This window comes from Eucyclogobius newberryi, unplaced genomic scaffold, assembly GCF_026437365.1.
Source record: "Eucyclogobius newberryi isolate DKJ021-1_F unplaced genomic scaffold, fEucNew1.0.hap1 SCAF_8, whole genome shotgun sequence".
NCBI lineage: Eukaryota > Metazoa > Chordata > Actinopteri > Gobiiformes > Gobiidae > Eucyclogobius > Eucyclogobius newberryi.
The window spans coordinates 679,281-701,668 of NW_027316500.1; the positions used below are offsets into that span (position 1 = coordinate 679,281).

The 22,388-nt window shown below is 50.7% G+C and overlaps 6 non-coding genes across 6 annotated transcripts; all 6 read left to right on the forward strand.

The window, feature by feature from the left end:
* Positions 1-829: 829 nt before the first annotated feature.
* Positions 830-901, forward strand: trnae-cuc (transfer RNA glutamic acid (anticodon CUC)). The gene has a single exon. It is a non-coding gene; the product is annotated as a tRNA-Glu (tRNA).
* A 1,806-nt stretch (positions 902-2,707) lies between these two features.
* trnae-cuc (transfer RNA glutamic acid (anticodon CUC)) lies at positions 2,708-2,779 on the forward strand. The gene has a single exon. It is a non-coding gene; the product is annotated as a tRNA-Glu (tRNA).
* A 1,806-nt stretch (positions 2,780-4,585) lies between these two features.
* On the forward strand, positions 4,586-4,657 carry trnae-cuc (transfer RNA glutamic acid (anticodon CUC)). Its single transcript has one exon. It is a non-coding gene; the product is annotated as a tRNA-Glu (tRNA).
* Positions 4,658-10,893: 6,236 nt separating this feature from the next.
* trnam-cau (transfer RNA methionine (anticodon CAU)) lies at positions 10,894-10,965 on the forward strand. The gene has a single exon. It is a non-coding gene; the product is annotated as a tRNA-Met (tRNA).
* Positions 10,966-11,661: 696 nt separating this feature from the next.
* On the forward strand, positions 11,662-11,733 carry trnae-uuc (transfer RNA glutamic acid (anticodon UUC)). The gene has a single exon. It is a non-coding gene; the product is annotated as a tRNA-Glu (tRNA).
* Positions 11,734-15,298: 3,565 nt separating this feature from the next.
* trnae-cuc (transfer RNA glutamic acid (anticodon CUC)) lies at positions 15,299-15,370 on the forward strand. The gene has a single exon. It is a non-coding gene; the product is annotated as a tRNA-Glu (tRNA).
* Positions 15,371-22,388: the final 7,018 nt, after the last annotated feature.

Consider the following 22,388-nt stretch of genomic DNA (forward strand, 5'->3'; position numbering starts at 1 on the left):
AATGCACTGGCCCCCTAAACCAGGTATTTTAGGTTCAAGTCCCATCGAAGGAGAGCACTCAGCAGAGTGGCGCAGCGGAAGCGGGCTGTGCCCATAACCCAGAGGTCGATGGATCGAAACCATCCTCTGCTAGAATGTGTTACTTTGCACTGATGGCTTTTCTAATCAGGATTAACCAAGCTAGTCAGCAAAGTGTAGGTTTATTCTCAACTGATGCCGATATAGATGATGGAAGCTGAGTTTCAGCGCGAGCTCCCAGTTCCACCTTCCATTTAATCGAGCAGCATTTTTATTTAATCCATCCTACATTGTCATTTCTTTTTTGGGGGGAAAAATAGCTGAGAAGGAACTCTTTCAAGACTATGTTACTTCACAAGTAATCAAAGTCAACGCTATGTTTAAGTAACTCTCTTGTCTTTAAGATAATGGTCCAGCAATCAGCACCTAGTAAAATTGCATACTCATGCTGAACCAACAAGATGTAGGTCAAAAAAGGACTATGGTTACACATTTTGAAGCAATTTGAGTCTATTAGGTGTACAAAACCCCATAATTATAATGCACAGGACAATAGCCTCCAAAATCCCGTATTGTGGATTTCAGGTCCATGGTCTTGTTTGGCTGAACGACAAGCAACATACAAATCACGAGACTTTTTCCATTTAGAATGGGCTTCTTTCAATTACATGCAGAATCAAACACTTTTAGATTGGATTAAAAATGCTTGCTAACAAGCTGATTCCCCAAATATGCACTGTTTGGACTGTTCCTCAACTCTCAAACCTCACTGAGGTCTACTTTATAATTCAATCAGTTGCTTTGTAATCCTTCCCATATGGTCTAGCGGTTAGGATTCCTGGTTCTCAACCAGGTGGCCCGGGTTCAACTCCCGGTATGGGAATATGCTGCTCTTGGAAGACTTGTATCCACATCACGCACAGGACATGTTGTGAAAACAAGTGTAAAAACCTTTAATTGGTGTCCAGCGAGGCATAGAAAAATATCACGCATTTGGGCGCAGCTTTAATATCTCGTAATCGACCTTTAGCTTTTCCATGCAGTCTAACAGTTGTTGGATTTGAATATATCCCTTCACAGGGACACGAATCTAAATCTAGCCCCTTAGACCACTCGGCCAGAATATCTAGTAGGGATCCAACCCAAACTCAGAATGGCCAGATAGTGCTTCTTACCCAAAATGTTTTCATGCACTCAGTCAAATGCTTTGTTTGAAACAAAACAATATCTCAAATTTGAGAGCAAAATGAACTGTATTCAATATCAAGAAATACTTCTATTTAGCAAAAGCAAAATACAAATCACGAGATTTGTTGCACGTAGAGTGGGCTAGTTCCATTACATGCAGAACCAAGCACTTTTAGATAGTAAGAATGCTTGCTTAAAAGCTGGTGCCCCAACTGAGCACTGTTCCTTAACCTCTCCAACATCCATGAGGCTTATGTTACACTTCAATCTTTTACACTTGATTCTTACATTTCCCATATGCTCTAGTGGTTAGGATTTCTGTCAACTGGAATTGAATCCTGTCAGCAACGTCTGTTTGGGAGCACAACTTTCAAGCTTTCGTTCCATTTTATAAACCAGCATGTTTCATTTCTCAGCATTTCTTTCAGATCAAGGGCATGTAGGAAATCCTGGGTTCAGTCCCCTGCAGCGCCATTCAGTAGTCTGTTCATGGCACAAAGGGAAAGGTGTTGTCTCCAAACCTTGCTTGGAAAAAAATCATGACAGGCAGTAGATGGGGATGTAGCTCAGTGGTAGAGCACAGTGCTTCTGTGCAAGATCCCAGTTCTGCATTACCTTTGAATCTAGATAACGCAATTTGAGTCATTTAGATGTATATAGCCCCGTAGGTATAATGCACTGGCCCCCTAAACCAGGTATTTTAGGTTCAAGTCCCATCGAATGAGAGCACTCAGCAGAGTGGCGCAGCGGAAGCGGGCTGTGCCCATAACCCAGAGGTCGATGGATCGAAACCATCCTCTGCTAGAATGTGTTACTTTGCACTGATGGCTTTTCTAATCAGGATTAACCAAGCTAGTCAGCAAAGTGTAGGTTTATTCTCAACTGATGCCGATAAAGATGATGGAAGCTGAGTTTCAGCGCGAGCTCCCAGTTCCACCTTCCATTTAATCGAGCAGCATTTTTATTTAATCCATCCTACATTGTCATTTCTTTTTTGGGGGGAAAAATAGCTGAGAAGGAACTCTTTCAAGACTATGTTACTTCACAAGTAATCAAAGTCAACGCTATGTTTAAGTAACTCTCTTGTCTTTAAGATAATGGTCCAGCAATCAGCACCTAGTAAAATTGCATACTCATGCTGAACCAACAAGATGTAGGTCAAAAAAGGACTATGGTTACACATTTTGAAGCAATTTGAGTCTATTAGGTGTACAAAACCCCATAATTATAATACACAGGACAATAGCCTCCAAAATCCCGTATTGTGGATTTCAGGTCCATGGTCTTGTTTGGCTGAACGACAAGCAACATACAAATCACGAGACTTTTTCCATTTAGAATGGGCTTCTTTCAATTACATGCAGAATCAAACACTTTTAGATTGGATTAAAAATGCTTGCTAACAAGCTGATTCCCCAAATATGCACTGTTTGGACTGTTCCTCAACTCTCAAACCTCACTGAGGTCTACTTTATAATTCAATCAGTTGCTTTGTAATCCTTCCCATATGGTCTAGCGGTTAGGATTCCTGGTTCTCAACCAGGTGGCCCGGGTTCAACTCCCGGTATGGGAATATGCTGCTCTTGGAAGACTTGTATCCACATTACGCACAGGACATGTTGTGAAAACAAGTGTAAAAACCTTTAATTGGTGTCCAGCGAGGCATAGAAAAATATCACGCATTTGGGCGCAGCTTTAATATCTAGTAATCGACGTTTAGCTTTTCCATGCAGTCTAACAGTGGTTGGATTTGAATATATCCCTTCACAGGGACACGAACCTAAATCTAGCCCCTTAGACCACTCGGCCAGAATATCTAGTAGGGATCCAACCCAAACTCAGAATGGCCAGATAGTGCTTCTTACCCAAAATGTTTTCATGCACTCAGTCAAATGCTTTGTTTGAAACAAAACAATATCTCAAATTTGAGAGCAAAATGAACTGTATTCAATATCAAGAAATACTTCTATTTAGCAAAAGCAAAATACAAATCACGAGATTTGTTGCACGTAGAGTGGGCTTCTTTCCATTACATGCAGAACCAAGCACTTTTAGATAGTAAGAATGCTTGCTTAAAAGCTGGTGCCCCAACTGAGCACTGTTCCTTAACCTCTCCAACATCCATGAGGCTTATGTTACACTTCAATCTTTTACACTTGATTCTTACATTTCCCATATGCTCTAGTGGTTAGGATTTCTGTCAACTGGAATTGAATCCTGTCAGCAACGTCTGTTTGGGAGCACAACTTTCAAGCTTTCGTTCCATTTTATAAACCAGCATGTTTCATTTCTCAGCATTTCTTTCAGATCAAGGGCATGTAGGAAATCCTGGGTTCAGTCCCCTGCAGCGCCATTCAGTAGTCTGTTCATGGCACAAAGGGAAAGGTGTTGTCTCCAAACCTTGCTTGGAAAAAAATCATGACAGGCAGTAGATGGGGATGTAGCTCAGTGGTAGAGCACAGTGCTTCTGTGCAAGATCCCAGTTCTGCATTACCTTTGAATCTAGATAACGCAATTTGAGTCATTTAGATGTATATAGCCCCGTAGGTATAATGCACTGGCCCCCTAAACCAGGGATTTTAGGTTCAAGTCCCATCGAAAGAGAGCACTCAGCAGAGTGGCGCAGCGGAAGCGTGCTGGGCCCATAACCCAGAGGTCGATGGATTGAAACCATCCTCTGCTAGAATGTGTTACTTTGCACTGATGGCTTTTCTAATCAGGATTAACCAAGCTAGTCAGCAAAGTGTAGGTTTATTCTCAACTGATGCCGATATAGATGATGGAAGCTGAGTTTCAGCGCAAGCTCCCAGTTCCACCTTCCATTTAATCGAGCAGCACTTTTATTTAATCCATCCTACATTGTCATTTCTTTTTTGGGGGGAAAAATAGCTGAGAAGGAACTCTTTCAAGACTATGTTACTTCACAAGTAATCAAAGTCAACGCTATGTTTAAGTAACTCTATTGTCTTTAAGATAATGGTCCAGCAATCAGCACCTAGTAAAATTGCATACTCATGCTGAACCAACAAGATGTAGGTCAAAAAAGAACTATGGTTACACATTTTGAAGCAATTTGAGTCTATTAGGTGTACAAAACCCCATAATTATAATGCATAGGACAATAGCCTCCAAAATCCCGTATTGTGGATTTCAGGTCCATGGTCTTATTGGCTGAACGACAAGCAACATACAAATCACGAGACTTTTTCCATTTAGAATGGGCTTCTTTCAATTACATGCAGAATCAAACACTTTTAGATTGGATTAAAAATGCTTGCTAACAAGCTGATTCCCCAAATATGCACTGTTTGGACTGTTCCTCAACTCTCAAACATCACTGAGGTCTACTTTATAATTCAATCAGTTGCTTTGTAATCCTTCCCATATGGTCTAGCGGTTAGGATTCCTGGTTCTCACCCAGGTGGCCCGGGTTCAACTCCCGGTATGGGAATATCCTGCTCTTGGAAGACTTGTATCCACATTACGCACAGGACATGTTGTGAAAGCAAGTGTAAAAACCTTTAATTGGTGTCCAGCGAGGCATAGAAAAATATCACGCATTTGGGCGCAGCTTTAATATCTAGTAATCGACCTTTAGCTTTTCCATGCAGTCTAACAGTTGTTGGATTTGAATGCATCCCTTCACAGGGACACGAACCTAAATCTAGCCCCTTAGACCACTCGGCCAGAATATCTAGTAGGGATCCAACACAAACTCAGAATGGCCAGATAGTGCTTCTTACCCAAAATGTTTTCATGCACTCAGTCAAATGCTTTGTTTGAAACAAAACAATATCTCAAATTTGAGAGCAAAATGAACTGTATTCAATATCAAGAAATACTTCTATTTAGCAAAAGCAAAATACAAATCACGAGATTTGTTGCACGTAGAGTGGGCTTCTTTCCATTACATGCAGAACCAAGCACTTTTAGATAGTAAAAATGCTTGCTTAAAAGCTGGTGCCCCAACTGAGCACTGTTCCTTAACCTCTCCAACATCCATGAGGCTTATGTTACACTTCAATCTTTTACACTTGATTCTTACATTTCCCATATGCTCTAGTGGTTAGGATTTCTGTCAACTGGAATTGAATCCTGTCAGCAACGTCTGTTTGGGAGCACAACTTTCAAGCTTTCGTTCCATTTTATAAACCAGCATGTTTCATTTCTCAGCATTTCTTTCAGATCAAGGGCATGTAGGAAATCCTGGGTTCAGTCCCCTGCAGCGCCATTCAGTAGTCTGTTCATGGCACAAAGGGAAAGGTCCAAACCTTGCTTGGAAAAAAATCATGACAGGCAGTAGATGGGGATGTAGCTCAGTGGTAGAGCCAGATAGAGACAGGAAGTTGGACGTCATTTCCGGTGAGTGTGTCGCGTTTTCAGAGCTGTTCGTTCTTAGAGCCTTTTACCGATTAATCCACGAATTATACACACTATTTACGCATCATATACACGAAAGTGAGCGTTTGATTTCTCCGCAAACAATCCGGAGCCTCAAACCGCTCATTTTTCTGTATTTCGTGGATTAAAAAGCCCTCCTCACTCTCTAGCTCCAGCCTGAACTAGCCTAGCCGCTAGCGTCATGGCTGGATCTACCTTTACCTGTTTGAGCTGTCATATGTCGAGTCAGAACCCTGGCTCCTTCTCTGATAGGTGCGTGAAGTGCAGTGTAGTGGTAGTTTTGGAGGCCAGGGTTACGGAGTTAGAAGCGCGGATCCGCTGTTTAGAGGAGCTTAAGTCCAGTTATAGTTCGGTTTTAGCGCGAGGGCTACCGGATCGCGCTACAGGGCGTAGCATTAGCATTAGCAGTAGCAGTAAGGCCGAGCTCAGCCCCTCAGCGTCTCCCGTGCAGCCGGGACTAAACCAGGAACAGAATAAGGACCAATTTGTGACAGTTCGGAGGGGACAAGGCGCTAAACGCCGAACCTCAGAGCGCCGTGAGCTTCACGTCTATAATAGGTTTTCTCCCCTCAGCGATCACACGCCCGCTGAACACACGAGAGAAACTCTTGTAATCGGGAGTTCTATTGTCAGAGACGTGAAGCTGCCAGCTGCTAGCGTTAGGTGTTACCCGGGGGCCAGAATGGGTGACATCGAAGGAAACCTTAGGATCTTAAAGCAGAGTAGGACCCGTTTCCGGCGAGTCGTGGTTCACGCAGGCGGTAACGACGCTCGGCGGAGACAATCAGAGGTGCTCAAAGTTCAAGTAGCCGCGGTGTGTGACCTTGCGAAGTCGATGTCAGACACCGTAATATTTTCTGGTCCCCTGCCCAATCGGATCAATGCTGAATTGTACAGCCGTCTCTCAGCATTCAACAACTGGTTATCCAGATGGTGCCCTCAAAACAACGTTGTCTTTATTGATAACTGGAGTGCGTTTTGGGGAAAGCCCGGGCTCATACGCAGGGATGGCATCCATCCGACTTCGGAGGGTACATCCCTATTAGTTCGGAACTTGACCGATAGTCTCAGTCGTGTTAAGTGACCATCCAGGGATGAGCCCCAGGTGCAGGTGCAGAGCAGCAGTTCAAGACGCTCCTCTGTCGCTGAACTCTCGCCCGTTCTGTTACATGTGAAGTGTTCAGATTCAAGACAGATAGAGACTGTGTGTGTCCCTCGTGTCCCTCGTACAAATAATGCCAAAAAGTCACATCTCAGAAAAAATATTTCAGGCGTCAGACCAAATAACTTAAGGAAAATAACAATCACAAATGACACAAATATACAAATGAATAAACACGTAAAATGTGGACTGCTAAACATTAGAGCAATTTCCTCCAAATCGCTCTTAGTTAATGAATTAATTAGTGACTATAATATAGATCTTCTAGCTCTAACTGAAACGTGGCTTCAACAAGACGACTACGTCAGACTAAATGAGTCCACCCCACCCACCCATGTTAACTTTCAGACCGCCAGGAGCACAGGCCGAGGTGGTGGTGTGGCAGTGATCTCACACTCAAGCCTACTCATGAGCCCTAAAACTAACAATGCATTTCACTCATTTGAAAGCCTTATGCTGTCGATCACATGTCCAAATATGAAAAACCAAAAAGGAGTTTTGTTCATAGTTATCTACCGACCTCCTGGTCCCTACTCAGAGTTTTTAACAGAGTTTTCTGACTTTATATCAAACTTAGTGTTAGCCTGGGATAAAATAGTTATAGTTGGAGACTTTAATATCCACGTGAACATGAGTGATGACGCTCTCAGTAATGCCTTCAGCGCCTTGTTAGACAGCATTGGTTTCACTCAGAATGTAAATAAACCGACTCACACTCACAAGAACACTCTGGATCTTATCCTAACGTATGGAACAGAGATTAGTGACCTCATTGTCCTCCCTCAAAACCCTATATTGTCAGACCATTTCCTTATTACCTTTCAGTTTATTCTTAAAGATCATCCAGTCCCACAAAATAAAGTTACAATGAAAAGGACAATATCTGAAAAATCTATCTCAAAATTCAAAGAAATAATAGAGCCAATATTCAGTGACATGTCATGTGATCCTGCTGAGAACAGCTTTAGTCCCAGTTTAAGTGATCAATTTGTCGACTTGACCATGAATTCTCTGAAGTCTGCTCTTGACGTTGTCGCGCCGTTAAAACAGAAGGTCATTAGGCCAAAGCGCGCCTCCCCATGGTACAACCAAGAACTGCGTTCACATAAACAAAGAGTTAGAAAGTTAGAGGGATTATTTCGTCGCTCTCGCACCGAAGAATCCCTAAAAGCATGGAAAAGTTGCCTGCTGTCCTATAAGCAGGCTCTGCGTAAGGCCCAAACCAGATATTATTCAAATCTAATAGAAGTCAACAAAAGTAACACTAAATTCCTTTTCAGCACTGTAGCTAGGCTAACAAACTGTCACAGTGCAGTAGAGCCCTCAATCCCAGCTACACTTAGCTCTGATGATTTTCTCCTATTTTTTAACAATAAAATAAAAACAATCAGAGATAAATTAGATGAAATTACGCCCGCTATTAGCCCTGAACTAGCCCAAGCTGTAAATCTAACGTCCCATATAAATCCACCTGTAAACTTAGAAAGGTTCACAGCTGTTGATCAAACAGAGATAACTTCAGCCATTATGTCTTCTAAAAGCTCAACTTGTGTCCTAGACCCCATTTCAAGCAGACTCCTCAAAGACATTCTCCCCCTAATTATAGACCCTATCCTTACTATAATAAATACTTCACTCGAAAGTGGCTATGTTCCACAGTCCTTCAAACATGCAGTCATTAAACCTCTTCTGAAAAAGCCTAATCTAGATCCCGACCTATTGGTAAACTACAGACCTATTTCAAATCTTCCCTTCGTCTCTAAAATCCTTGAAAAAGTTGTAGTAAAACAGCTTTGTTGCCACCTGCAGGACAATAACTTATTTGAAGTTTTTCAGTCAGGGTTCAGAGCCCACCACAGCACTGAAACTGCACTGGTTAAAGTCACAAATGATTTGTTATTAGCCGCTGACGATGGACTGGTCTCAGTCCTGGTTCTGTTGGACCTCAGCGCAGCGTTTGACACCATCGACCACAACATTCTACTGCAGAGGTTAGAATGTGATGTAGGTGTTGGAGGAACAGCCCTCAGCTGGTTTAAATCCTATCTATCTGATAGGTTCCAATTTGTTAATGTAAACCAGAGCTCCTCACCAAGCTCTAAAGTAATTTACGGTGTGCCACAGGGTTCGGTACTCGGTCCAATTCTGTTTACTCTTTATATGCTGCCATTAGGCAACATTATCAGAAAGCATGACATTAACTTCCACTGCTATGCAGACGACACTCAGCTGTATTTATCAATGAAACCTGATCAGAGCGATCAAGTAGACAGACTTAGTACTTGTGTGAAGGAGATAAAAACCTGGATGACACTAAACTACCTGCTTCTTAACCCTGAAAAAAACCGAGGTCATTGTGCTTGGCCCTAAGCATCTACGAGATGCTCTATCTGAGCAGATAGTCACACTGGACAATGTCAGTGTAGCCTCCAGTTCTACTGTAAGAAACCTTGGAGTCTTATTTGACCAGGAGCTCTCATTTAAAGCTCATATAAATCAAGCTTGTAAAACAGCTTATTTCCATTTGCGCAACATAGCCAAAATCAGAAGAATCCTGCCTAAAAGTGATGCCGAAAAACGTATCCATGCATTTGTAACGACTAGATTAGACTACTGTAACTCCCTGCTTGCAGCGTGTCCTAAAAGCTCCATAAAAAGCTTTCAACTGGTTCAAAATGCAGCAGCAAGATTACAAACAGGAACAAAAAAAGAGAGCACATTACGCCAGTGCTGAAGTCTCTTCACTGGCTCCCTGTCGAGTTTAGAATCAAATTCAAAATTCTACTCTTGACCTACAAAGCCATAAATGACATGGCCCCATCCTACCTCAAAGATGCTCTAGAACCATATCATCCAAACAGAGCTCTTCGCTCTCAGAATGCCTGCCTTCTGGTGGTGCCAAGAGTCTCTAAAAGCACAGTAGGAGGTAGAGCGTTTAGCTCCCAAGCTCCTGTGTTATGGAATCAGCTCCCGACCCATGTTAAATATGCTGACACAGTCTCTTCATTTAAGTCCAGGCTTAAAACATTCCTCTTCGAAATCGCTTATGGTCAGACTAGTTAGGAACAGAAACATAAACCCACAGCTTCAGCTACGCTGCCCTAGGAGTAACTATGCTGGGGGAAGTATGACAGCTTGAGCACTATCCTCTTCTTCTTCTGACTACTTATGCTATCAAACAATATTTATTTTTTGATTCCACTTGCAAACTGTTCACCGCCTTCTTTTTCTTTCTCTCACTCCTGAGGACCTGTGGACCCAGATGCCCCTCCCCTGGTGAAGTGGTCCCTGCCCTGTGTGGACGGTCCCTCATCTGCCTGAGGGGTGGGTCCAGCTCGCCCCCGACGGTCCCTCATCTGCCTGACGAGTGGGTCCAGCTCGCCTCCAACGGTCCCTCATCTGCCTGAAGAGTGGGTCCAGTTCGCCTCAGTCGGTCCCTCATCTGCCTGAAGAGTGGGTCCAGTTCGCCTCAGTCGGTCCCTCATCTGCCTGAAGAGTGGGTCCAGTTCGCCTTAGTCGGTCCCTCATCTGCCTGAAGAGTGGGTCCAGTTCGCCTCAGTCGGTCCCTCATCTGCCTGAAGAGTGGGTCCAGTTTGCCTCAGTCGGTCCCTCATCTGCCTGAAGAGTGGGTCCAGCTCCAGTCTCCCTCGTGTCCGTCTGTCCGTCTGTGAGAGTCGGATCTCTCCTTCACTGGAACTCCTCCAGGTTTCTACGCTTTTTTCCCAAAGAGGTTTTTCTTGTAGTTTTTCCTGGCCGAGAAGGAGAGTCTAAGGACAGAGGACCCTGGGACATCGTCCCTCGCCACCACAGACATTGTCTGACTCCCTCGCCACCACAGACATTGTCTGACTTCATCGCCACCACAGACATTGTTGATTCATTTCTCCCTGTGGCCCTCAGAGGCAAATGTTGTTGTGATTTTGGGCCTTACAAAAATAAATTGATTTGATTTGATTAGAGCACAGTGCTTCTGTGCAAGATCCCAGTTCTGCATTACCTTTGAATCTAGATAACACATTTTGAAGCAATTTGAGTCATTTAGATGTATATAGCCCCGTAGGTATAATGCACTGGCCCCCTAAACCAGGGATTTTAGGTTCAAGTCCCATCGAAGGAGAGCACTCAGCAGAGTGGCGCAGCGGAAGCGTGCTGGGCCCATAACCCAGAGGTCGATGGATCGAAACCATCCTCTGCTAGAATGTGTTACTTTGCACTGATGGCTTTTCTAATCAGGATTAACCTAGCTAGTCAGCAAAGTGTAGGTTTATTCACAACTGATGCCGATATAGATGATGGAAGCTGAGTTTCAGCGCGAGCTCCCAGTTCCACCTTCCATTTAATCGAGCAGCACTTTTATTTAATCCATCCTACATTGTCATTTCTTTTTTGGGGGGAAAAATAGCTGAGAAGGAACTCTTTCAAGACTATGTTACTTCACAAGTAATCAAAGTCAACGCTATGTTTAAGTAACTCTCTTGTCTTTAAGATAATGGTCCAGCAATCAGCACCTAGTAAAATTGCATACTCATGCTGAACCAACAAGATGTAGGTCAAAAAAGAACTATGGTTACACATTTTGAAGCAATTTGAGTCCATTAGGTGTACAAAACCCCATAATTATAATGCATAGGACAATAGCCTCCAAAATCCCGTATTGTGGATTTCAGGTCCATGGTCTTATTGGCTGAACGACAAGCAACATACAAATCACGAGACTTTTTCCATTTAGAATGGGCTTCTTTCAATTACATGCAGAATCAAACACTTTTAGATTGGATTAAAAATGCTTGCTAACAAGCTGATTCCCCAAATATGCACTGTTTGGACTGTTCCTCAACTCTCAAACATCACTGAGGTCTACTTTATAATTCAATCAGTTGCTTTGTGATCCTTCCCATATGGTCTAGCGGTTAGGATTCCTGGTTTTCACCCAGGTGGCCCGGGTTCAACTCCCGGTATGGGAATTTCCTGCTCTTGGAAGACTTGTATCCACATTACGCACAGGACATGTTGTGAAAACAAGTGTAAAAACCTTTAAATGGTGTCCAGCGAGGCATAGAAAAATATCACGCATTTGGGCGCAGCTTTAATATCTAGTAATCGACTTTTAGCTTTTCCATGCAGTCTAACAGTTGTTGGATTTGAATGCATCCCTTCACAGGGACACGAACCTAAATCTAGCCCCTTAGACCACTCGGCCAGAATATCTAGTAGGGATCCAACACAAACTCAGAATGGCCAGATAGTGCTTCTTACCCAAAATGTTTTCATGCACTCAGTCAAATGCTTTGTTTGAAACAAAACAATATCTCAAATTTGAGAGCAAAATGAACTGTATTCAATATCAAGAAATACTTCTATTTAGCAAAAGCAAAATACAAATCACGAGATTTGTTGCACGTAGAGTGGGCTTCTTTCCATTACATGCAGAACCAAGCACTTTTAGATAGTAAAAATGCTTGCTTAAAAGCTGGTGCCCCAACTGAGCACTGTTCCTTAACCTCTCCAACATCCATGAGGCTTATGTTACACTTCAATCTTTTACACTTGATTCTTACATTTCCCATATGCTCTAGTGGTTAGGATTTCTGTCAACTGGAATTGAATCCTGTCAGCAACGTCTGTTTGGGAGCACAACTTTCAAGCTTTCGTTCCATTTTATAAACCAGCATGTTTCATTTCTCAGCATTTCTTTCAGATCAAGGGCATGTAGTAAATCCTGCAAATATGCACTGTTTGGACTGTTCCTCAACTCTCAAACATCACTGAGGTCTACTTTATAATTTAATCAGTTGCTTTGTAACCCTTCCCATATGTGACCGGCCGTATGAAACCCAGTTACATGTCTACCCGGAGACATTTTGAGTTATTCACAGATTCTGAAAGTGTGAATGCAAAGCTTTCCAATGATGTCTCACTCATGTAGATCTGATAATATTTGAGTAAGTTGTGGTCATTTGAATGTATACAACTCTCAAACCCATTCACTGAGAAAACGGCTTCCAAAGTTTCTCACCGGAGTGAGCCCAGAGTTACAGGGGGGCTCATTTGCATCTCATTGAGATAAGCCCTCCCCCCTGTCACACTGACACCACCTCCCCCTACAGCTGTCACTGAAGACTCAAGAGGAGTGTTGTTATTGATGGTAACTGGACTTGAATCAGAATTAGAAGTTACTATATTAAAATGGAAATACTTGGATTACAAAAGGCCCTGAATAGAATCAAAGAATCAGAATGAGAATAGGGTTCATTGCATTTGTCGAGAAACATAATTCACAGGTGATTCAGTGCACCAACAATGGTGCACTGAATGATTCAACACAAACAACAAAAAGATAAGATAAAATAGCCTTTAATGTTACAACACAGTAGATACAGGGGGAAAGGACAGTAACTTATAGGAAGTTTAAAAAACACTCTTAATAGAAGAACTCTTATAAACAGATGCCAGGGCCAGGTATACGAACTGCAACGGGTCCATGGCTTTGAATATATGAGATATGAGATAATAGATATGATATGTACACCACCAGAGTCCAATTACATCAGAGATCACATCCTCATCCTCTTCTTCGTCTGTGCACTCTTCTGTGCTGTGACTCTCGGCTCTTGGCATCAAAGCTGTAAACAAATAACAGGACATTTAAGAAATGGCTAACTATTTCACATAAAACACTCATTAACTATTTTTTTTTTTTAACACAATGTGAGAGTTTCAATATAAATACCTGAAGTGCTGATAACTCTTGATCTTTGGAAGCCGTCTGAAGAAGTGGGATATTGAGGTGAGACTCAGGAGAGCTGTTTTCCACTCCCTGATGACAAGGGCGACACTGTAAAAAAATGAGAACAGAAGAAACATATCTTAAGCAGAGAGCAGCACTGAAGTTTTGCCAGGCTAATGTTTACACATTACAGTAGTCAAATAATATAAACTAACCTCAGCGATGTCTTCCAAAGTGTCAACCCTGGTCTTCATGTATGCTCGCTTGATAAGTCCAAAGCCGCAATCAGGGGAGAATTTGGTGTGGCCAGCAATGAGGAAGTGGATGTCCATTGTGTAGTGAAGCTTGGCCCCGTCTGCAGAGGGTAGTAGACAGAGAGAGAAAAGGAGATTAGATTAATACATATGACATTTGATTAAGACGTATATGTCTCTATAATTGCTATTCTGCATTTGCACTATCATTAGTACCTGCTGTGCAAAGTCAAAGCTGTAATGCATCCTGATGTCTTTGCTTGCTGGCGGTGAGGGTCCGAAAGACAGCCCATTAGATTCTGTTAGAGATCTGTGCGTGGCCTGCAGCTTCTGATGTGTGGGAGAAGCTGTTTCCACATTGATCTGAAGCTTGATTTACAAACTGCAGGCTCACCTGAAAAACAGATGTTGCTTATGGTTAATTATACTCTAATCAGTAAAACACGAAAATCACCAAAATAATGTTTTACACTTACCACGCTCCTTAGCAGACTTCATGTAGAGACAGGTCATGTCAGTCAGGGTGTCTTTGCCAATTCTGAAAAGGGGAAAAAAAGGATTAGGGTTAACAGTAATATGGGAATAACACGCTTCACAGATAACAGTTCACATTGTGACGTTAACGGTGTATTTAAGATGCAAAACGCGGAGATATTGGGACATCTGCCCTCGGCTAGCGATGCTAGCTAGCTCACTTGAGATAACACTGCGCGCTAATAACCGGTTTAGCACCATAAAACACACACAAAGCACGACCCACGGGTCAAGAAATACTACATAAGTATATAATTTGTACAGACAAAACGCCGAAAAATAACCCGATAACATAGCAAAGTTTAGCTTACAACTTAGCTCCGAATAGCTGCGTTTAGCTCCGGGCTGCGGGGGTAACAGCCGGTTTAGCACCATAAAATAGACACAAAGCACGACCCACACAACCCGCGGGCCAACCCACGCCGAAAAATAACCCGATAACATGGTGATAACAGCAAGTAGTCACATTAAGCCCGTATTGCAGAGTGCACTGAAGCAACATGTTAGCTTAGCATTAGCTCCACCGGAGCAGACAAGTAAGATTCTAAAGTGATCACGAGACCGCCGTAAAACACAGCATTAAAGCAATAATTTAGTAGTAAAGTAAAAGTGTACCTGAGTAAACAGTTCCGTTCCAATGTAGTCCAGGAAATGTAAGCTCTGAAGACTGTGCTCTGCAGACGGTCTGGAGTAATGAGAGAGCACGGAGCACGCAGCTGTAGCCATGCGGATCACAGCTGATTGGTGGAAAATGTAAACAACACGTTGGCTAGAAAAAGGTGACGCCCCCCAGGGGAGCAGGAAAAAGACCCGAAAACTCCACATTTTTAACAGCTTAATGTATACGTTTAAGACAACCAATAGTGTTATCTGAAGCACACAGGGGCTTATTCATAACTTCAACTAGCACATTCTGCAAAAAAACGAAAATCACAAATTTGGGGGAAAAAAAGTAAAATGCTGTTTTTCTCAGTTTCACCGAGGCCGACATGGTCCGACAATTCTCGTGGCGAGTCACATATGGTCTAGCGGTTAGGATTCCTGGTTCTCACCCAGGTGGCCCGGGTTCAACTCCCGGTATGGGAATATCCTGCTCTTGGAAGACTTGTATCTACATTACGCACAGGACATGTTGTGAAGACAAGTGTAAAATCCTTTAATTGGTGTCCAGCGAGGCATAGAAAAATATCACGCATTTGGGCGCAGCTTTAATATCTAGTAATCGACGTTTAGCTTTTCCATGCAGTCTAACAGTGGTTGGATTTGAATGCATCCCTTCACAGGGACACGAACCTAAATCTAGCTCCTTAGACCACTCGGCCAGAATATCTAGTGGGGATCCAACACAAACTCAGAATGGCCAGATAGTGCTTCTTACCCAAGATGTTTTCATGCACTCAGTCAAATGCTTTGTTTGAAACAAAACAATATCTCAAATTTGAGAGCAAAACGAACTGTATTCAATATCAAGAAAAACTTCTATTTGGCAAAAGCAAAATACAAATCACGAGATTTGTTGCATGTAGAGTGGGCTTCTTTCCATTACATGCAGAACCAAGCACTTTTAGATAGTAAAAATGCTTGCTTAACCCTTTAGGCGCCAGAGATTATGGATGAAATAAATGTATAAATAAAAAACTTCCTGAGATACAGAGAACTGAAGCCGGGGCACAGCTCTGGGTCGGCAGTGCCCCTGGAGGCCCGTAGAAGCTCCACACTCCAGTTGATTCTTGGATAAAAGGGCACCCAGCCGGTCTCGAACTCGCGTGAGGCGGAACAGGGATCATCCACCCCGCACACGGCCAGACTTTGCCCGGCCAGGGAGCACCTTCTGCGGGTCGGAGGCTCCGGGTCGGAGCCCCTGGAGCCTGGAGCCCTCACCGGGCCCCGAACTCGGCTGCCGGAGGCAGTGCAGTGCCTCATGGATAAAAGGGCACCCAGCCGGTCTCGAACTCGCGTGAGGCGGAGCAGGGATCATCCACCCCGCACACGGCCAGACTTTGCCCAGCCAGGGAGCACCTTCTGCGGGTCGGAGGCTCCGGGTCGGAGCCCCTGGAGCCTGGAGCCCTCACCGGGCCCCGAACTCGGCTGCCGGAGGCAGTGCAGTGCCTCATGGATAAAAGGGCACCCAGCCGGTCTCGAACTCGCGTGAGGCGGAGCAGGGATCATCCACCCCGCACACGGCCAGACTTTGCCCGGCCAGGGAGCACCTTCTGCGGGTCGGAGGCTCCGGGTCGGAGCCCCTGGAGCCTGGAGCCCTCACCGGGCCCCGAACTCGGCTGCCGGAGGCAGTGCAGTGCCTCATGGATAAAAGGGCACCCAGCCGGTCTCGAACTCGCGTGAGGCGGAGCAGGGATCATCCACCCCGCACACGGCCAGACTTTGCCCGGCCAGGGAGCACCTTCTGCGGGTCGGAGGCTCCGGGTCGGAGCCCCTGGAGCCTGGAGCCCTCACCGGGCCCCGAACTCGGCTGCCGGAGGCAGTGCAGTGCCTCATGGATAAAAGGGCACCCAGCCGGTCTCGAACTCGCGTGAGGCGGAGCAGGGATCATCCAGCCCGCACACGGCCAGACTTTGCCCGGCCAGGGAGCACCTTCTGCGGGTCGGAGGCTCCGGGTCGGAGCCCCTGGAGCCTGGAGCCCTCACCGGGCCCCGAACTCGGCTGCCGGGGGAAGTGCAGTGCCTCATGGATAAAAGGGCACCCAGCCGGTCTCGAACTCGCGTGAGGCGGAGCAGGGATCATCCACCCCGCACACGGCCAGACTTTGCCCGGCCAGGGAGCACCTTCTGCGGGTCGGAGGCTCCGGGTCGGAGCCCCTGGAGCCTGGAGCCCTCACCGGGCCCCGAACTCGGCTGCCGGAGGCAGTGCAGTGCCTCATGGATAAAAGGGCACCCAGCCGGTCTCGAACTCGCGTGAGGCGGAGCAGGGATCATCCACCCCGCACACGGCCAGACTTTGCCCGGCCAGGGAGCACCTTCTGCGGGTCGGAGGCTCCGGGTCGGAGCCCCTGGAGCCTGGAGCCCTCACCGGGCCCCGAACTCGGCTGCCGGAGGAAGTGCAGTGCCTCATGGATAAAAGGGCACCCAGCCGGTCTCGAACTCGCGTGAGGCGGAGCAGGGATCATCCACCCCGCACACGGCCAGACTTTGCCCGGCCAGGGAGCACCTTCTGCGGGTCGGAGGCTCCGGGTCGGAGCCCCTGGAGCCTGGAGCCCTCACCGGGCCCCGAACTCGGCTGCCGGAGGCAGTGCAGTGCCTCATGGATAAAAGGGCACCCAGCCGGTCTCGAACTCGCGTGAGGCGGAGCAGGGATCATCCACCCCGCACACGACCAGACTTTGCCCGGGGAAGGGCCACTCTGGCTGGGCATGGCCCCCACTGAGCACCCCCTGGAACCCCTGGAGCCCCCGGAGCACCTCCAGAGCCACCCCCCACTCCTCCAGACTCTGCCCGGGGAAGGGCCACTCTGGCTGGGCATGGCCTCCACTGAGCACCCTCTGGAGCCCCCAGAGCACCTCCAGAGCCACCCCCCACTCTCCCCAGACTATGCCCGGGGAAGGGCCACTCTGGCTGGGCATGGCCTCCGCTGAGCACCCCCTGGAGCCCCCGGAGCACCTCCAGAGCCACCCCCCACTCTCCCCAGACTCACCCCGGGGAAGGGCCACTCTGGCTGGGCATGGCCTCCGCTGAGCACCCCCTGGAACCCCTGGAGCCCCCGGAGCACCTCCAGAGCCACCCCCCACTCCTCCAGACTCTGCCCGGGGAAGGGACACTCTGGCTGGGCATGGCCTCCACCGAGCACCCCCTGGAGCCCCCGGAGCACCTCCAGAGCCACCCCCCACTCTCCCCAGACTATGCCCGGGGAAGGGCCACTCTGGCTGGGCATGGCCTCCGCCGAGCACCCCCTGGAGCCCCCGGAGCACCTCCAGAGCCACCCCCCACTCCTCCAGACTCTGCCCGGGGAAGGGACACTCTGGCTGGGCATGGCCTCCACTGAGCACCCGCTGGAGCCCCCAGAGCACCTCCAGAGCCACCCCCCACTCTCCCCAGACTATGCCCGGGGAAGGGCCACTCTGGCTGGGCATGGCCTCCGCTGAGCACCCCCCTGGAACCCCTGGAGCCCCTCCAGAGCCACCCTCCACTCCTCCAGACTCACCCCGGGGAAGGGCAACTCTGGCTGGGCATGGCCTCCGCTGAGCACCCCCTGGAACCCCTGGAGCCCCCGGAGCACCTCCAGAGCCACCCCCACTCCTCCAGACTATGCCCGGGGAAGGGCCACTCTGGCTGGGCATGGCCTCCGCCGAGCACCCCCTGGAACCCCTGGAGCCCCTCCAGAGCCACCCCCCACTCCTCCAGACTCACCCCGGGGAAGGGCCACTCTGACTGGGCATGGCCTCCGCCGAGCACCCCCCTGGAACCCCTGGAGCCCCTCCAGAGCCACCCCCCACTCCTCCAGACTCACCCCGGGGAAGGGCAACTCTGGCTGGGCATGGCCTCCGCTGAGCACCCCCTGGAACCCCTGGAGCCCCCGGAGCACCTCCAGAGCCACCCCCCACTCTCCCCAGACTCTGCCCGGGGAAGGGACACTCTGGCTGGGCATGGCCTCCACTGAGCACCCCCTGGAGCCCCCGGAGCACCTCCAGAGCCACCCCCCACTCTCCCCAGACTATGCCCGGGGAAGGGCCACTCTGGCTGGGCATGGCCTCCGCCGAGCACCCCCTGGAGCCCCCGGAGCACCTCCAGAGCCACCCCCCACTCCTCCAGACTCTGCCCGGGGAAGGGACACTCTGGCTGGGCATGGCCTCCACTGAGCACCCCCTGAAGCCCCCGGAGCACCTCCAGAGCCACCCCCCACTCCTCCAGACTCTGCCCGGGGAAGGGACACTCTGGCTGGGCATGGCCTCCACTGAGCACCCCCTGGAGCCCCCGGAGCACCTCCAGAGCCACCCCCCACTCTCCCCAGACTATGCCCGGGGAAGGGCCACTCTGGCTGGGCATGGCCTCCGCCGAGCACCCCCTGGAACCCCTGGAGCCCCTCCAGAGCCACCCCCCACTCCTCCAGACTCACCCCGGGGAAGGGCCACTCTGGCTGGGCATGGCCTCCGCCGAGCACCCCCCTGGAACCCCTGGAGCCCCTCCAGAGCCACCCCCCACTCCTCCAGACTCACCCCGGGGAAGGGCAACTCTGGCTGGGCATGGCCTCCGCTGAGCACCCCCTGGAACCCCTGGAGCCCCCGGAGCACCTCCAGAGCCACCCCCCACTCTCCCCAGACTCTGCTCGGGGAAGGGACACTCTGGCTGGGCATGGCCTCCACTGAGCACCCCCTGGAGCCCCCGGAGCACCTCCAGAGCCACCCCCCACTCTCCCCAGACTATGCCCGGGGAAGGGCCACTCTGGCTGGGCATGGCCTCCGCCGAGCACCCCCTGGAGCCCCCGGAGCACCTCCAGAGCCACCCCCCACTCCTCCAGACTATGCCCGGGGAAGGGCCACTCTGGCTGGGCATGGCCTCCGCTGAGCACCCCCCTGGAACCCCTGGAGCCCCTCCAGAGCCACCCTCCACTCCTCCAGACTCACCCCGGGGAAGGGCAACTCTGGCTGGGCATGGCCTCCGCTGAGCACCCCCTGGAACCCCTGGAGCCCCCGGAGCACCTCCAGAGCCACCCCCACTCCTCCAGACTCTGCCCGGGGAAGGGACACTCTGGCTGGGCATGGCCTCCACTGAGCACCCCCTGGAGCCCCCGGAGCACCTCCAGAGCCACCCCCCACTCTCCCCAGACTATGCCCGGGGAAGGGCCACTCTGGCTGGGCATGGCCTCCGCCGAGCACCCCCTGGAACCCCTGGAGCCCCTCCAAAGCCACCCCCCACTCCTCCAGACTCACCCCGGGGAAGGGCCACTCTGACTGGGCATGGCCTCCGCCGAGCACCCCCCTGGAACCCCTGGAGCCCCTCCAGAGCCACCCCCCACTCCTCCAGACTCACCCCGGGGAAGGGCAACTCTGGCTGGGCATGGCCTCCGCTGAGCACCCCCTGGAACCCCTGGAGCCCCCGGAGCACCTCCAGAGCCACCCCCCACTCTCCCCAGACTCTGCCCGGGGAAGGGACACTCTGGCTGGGCATGGCCTCCACTGAGCACCCCCTGGAGCCCCCGGAGCACCTCCAGAGCCACCCCCCACTCTCCCCAGACTATGCCCGGGGAAGGGCCACTCTGGCTGGGCATGGCCTCCGCCGAGCACCCCCTGGAGCCCCCGGAGCACCTCCAGAGCCACCCCCCACTCCTCCAGACTCTGCCCGGGGAAGGGACACTCTGGCTGGGCATGGCCTCCACTGAGCACCCCCTGAAGCCCCCGGAGCACCTCCAGAGCCACCCCCCACTCCTCCAGACTCTGCCCGGGGAAGGGACACTCTGGCTGGGCATGGCCTCCACTGAGCACCCCCTGGAGCCCCCGGAGCACCTCCAGAGCCACCCCCCACTCTCCCCAGACTATGCCCGGGGAAGGGCCACTCTGGCTGGGCATGGCCTCCGCCGAGCACCCCCTGGAACCCCTGGAGCCCCTCCAGAGCCACCCCCCACTCCTCCAGACTCACCCCGGGGAAGGGCCACTCTGGCTGGGCATGGCCTCCGCCGAGCACCCCCCTGGAACCCCTGGAGCCCCTCCAGAGCCACCCCCCACTCCTCCAGACTCACCCCGGGGAAGGGCAACTCTGGCTGGGCATGGCCTCCGCTAAGCACCCCCTGGAACCCCTGGAGCCCCCGGAGCACCTCCAGAGCCACCCCCCACTCTCCCCAGACTCTGCTCGGGGAAGGGACACTCTGGCTGGGCATGGCCTCCACTGAGCACCCCCTGGAGCCCCCGGAGCACCTCCAGAGCCACCCCCCACTCTCCCCAGACTATGCCCGGGGAAGGGCCACTCTGGCTGGGCATGGCCTCCGCCGAGCACCCCCTGGAGCCCCCGGAGCACCTCCAGAGCCACCCCCCACTCCTCCAGACTCTGCCCGGGGAAGGGACACTCTGGCTGGGCATGGCCTCCACTGAGCACCCCCTGAAGCCCCCGGAGCACCTCCAGAGCCACCCCCCACTCTCCCCAGACTATGCCCGGGGAAGGGCCACTCTGGCTGGGCATGGCCTCCACTGAGCACCCCCTGGAGCCCCCGGAGCACCTCCAGAGCCACCCCCCACTCTCCCCAGACTATGCCCGGGGAAGGGCCACTCTGGCTGGGCATGGCCTCCGCCGAGCACCCCCTGGAACCCCTGGAGCCCCTCCAGAGCCACCCCCCACTCCTCCAGACTCACCCCGGGGAAGGGCCACTCTGGCTGGGCATGGCCTCCGCCGAGCACCCCCCTGGAACCCCTGGAGCCCCTCCAGAGCCACCCCCCACTCCTCTAGACTCACCCCGGGGAAGGGCAACTCTGGCTGGGCATGGCCTCCGCTGAGCACCCCCTGGAACCCCTGGAGCCCCCGGAGCACCTCCAGAGCCACCCCCCACTCCTCCAGACTCTGCCTGGGGAAGGGCCACTCTGGCTGGGCATGGCCTCCACTGAGCACCCCCTGGAGCCCCCGGAGCACCTCCAGAGCCACCCCCCACTCTCCCCAGACTATGCCCGGGGAAGGGCCACTCTGGCTGGGCATGGCCTCCGCCGAGCACCCCCTGGAGCCCCCGGAGCACCTCCAGAGCCACCCCCCACACCTCCAGACTCTGCCCGGGGAAGGGACACTCTGGCTGGGCATGGCCTCCACTGAGCACCCCCTGAAGCCCCCGGAGCACCTCCAGAGCCACCCCCCACTCTCCCCAGACTATGCCCGGGGAAGGGCCACTCTGGCTGGGCATGGCCTCCACTGAGCACCCCCTGGAGCCCCCGGAGCACCTCCAGAGCCACCCCCCACTCTCCCCAGACTATGCCCGGGGAAGGGCCACTCTGGCTGGGCATGGCCTCCGCCGAGCACCCCCTGGAACCCCTGGAGCCCCTCCAGAGCCACCCCCCACTCCTCCAGACTCACCCCGGGGAAGGGCCACTCTGGCTGGGTATGGCCTCCGCCGAGCACCCCCCTGGAACCCCTGGAGCCCCTCCAGAGCCACCCCCCACTCCTCCAGACTCACCCCG